At 34.7% G+C, this 1,563-nt stretch overlaps 1 long non-coding RNA gene across 1 annotated transcript; it reads right to left on the bottom strand.

Annotated features, from left to right (window-relative positions):
- Nucleotides 1-200: 200 nt before the first annotated feature.
- On the bottom strand, nt 201-928 carry LOC139434483 (uncharacterized). The gene is made up of 2 exons (XR_011643831.1): nt 863-928; nt 201-298 (listed from the first exon to the last, which is right to left on the bottom strand). It is a non-coding gene; the product is annotated as an uncharacterized lncRNA (long non-coding RNA).
- Between the last annotated feature and the right edge of the window lie 635 nt (nt 929-1,563).

Below are 1,563 nucleotides of genomic sequence, written 5' to 3'. Positions count from 1 at the left end.
CACATCTGACTGAAGATTGGCCCCATTTTTTGTGATGTTGTAAACTCTGCGGTACAAGGCACAAGCGATGTGAAGCTCATAAAGTGAGGCAAATAGAAATAATCAGCTGATGGAGTGTAGATGTGGAAATAGGTGCATTCGATCAGCTGACTGTGTTTTCACAATAAAAGTAGTTTCTTAGTGAATGTCCTGTACTGGTCTTAAAATCTCATAACATCAGCTTTTAATGTTCCTCTTGGATGTTCTTCTTGACCCTCAGAGAAGGAGAAGATGTCGTGTCTTTCAGGCATGTCCTTTCCTAACAAAAATGACAGGAAACATAAAACATATTATTGCAGAACAAGTGTGTTATTTATGAAAGCGGTGTGTTTGTGTGTTTAGGGGCTGTAGATATAATTATTTTGTAATTGTAATGTCTTTTTTTATTTCAACAGTGAGCTACAAAGACAATCAGATTATGAATGAACAGTATGAAGCTCATCAACATTGAAATATATGTTATAATATTGAACTGTCAAAACGTAGTGCAATTGTAGAAGCTTGCTCTGTTGTCTCACTGAAAGAATAACTTTTACCACGTTTTTTACAGACAATATTGAGAGATAAATAGTAGCAGTTCTCACTATGTGTTAAATATTGTTGCCTTCAATACATTAAATTAGAAAGCTGACAAAATCATATTGCTTGTTAAAAACATGTAACTTTTTGCATGGGAAAAAAAAACGTAACTGATGTGTAGGTGATCTAGTATTTAGTATTGTTTAATGGAATGTATATCAGTGTATTAAAGTCAATACTTCATTTATTTAAACCAATATATTTCTTGATTCTTTGTACAGTATGAAAAAAAGGGTCTTTATACCTGTGCTGAAGTTCACTGCTGTGAGGAGTCCAGTTCTGTCTCTCACTCTCTGGTCCAGCCTGTCTGCATCACCTGGACAGCTTAAACAAACAGATATATATATATGTAAAGTACCATGTGTACAAACAATATAACTGATTCTCTTCTGTTGGATCGTGTATTGTCCGAGTCAGGGTCCTTTTTATTTTACTGTAACTTTGGAAGTTGTGTTACCAATGCTTACTGTTTATTTGATACCAATTTGGTAATGCAATTAATACAAACAAGGTTTGGGTTCGTTCTTCAGATGACTGTGACGTTAACGTGTAAGCTCGATAATGAACTCCAGCTCAACCAACCATATTGTAATATATAAGTAATCATCTTGAAATACGACATTAATAATTGTAATATACACACATATTATTGTGAGGTTGATTTCACATACACTACTTCGACATTAGCTTGTCTACATACTTGAGCATAGCCAATTTAAATTAACCATAGCGATGCATCCAGTTCTACCTACATAATAAAATATCTCTCTGAGTTACAAGGACGACCTTATTTTATCAACCTCAAACAGAAGCCGTTTGTTCTACAGTATTATCCCACTTAACGCTTAACACTTTTATATATACAGTCTATGATTGTAACTTGGAGGCTACGATTAGCATCGTTAGCACCGATGTAGCTACCACTCGCTTACACGCTAACCCAAG

Source organism: Pseudochaenichthys georgianus, chromosome 1 (genome assembly GCF_902827115.2).
Source record: "Pseudochaenichthys georgianus chromosome 1, fPseGeo1.2, whole genome shotgun sequence".
NCBI classification, from domain to species: Eukaryota; Metazoa; Chordata; class Actinopteri; order Perciformes; family Channichthyidae; genus Pseudochaenichthys; species Pseudochaenichthys georgianus.
This window is presented reverse-complemented; position numbering and strand designations above follow the sequence as displayed.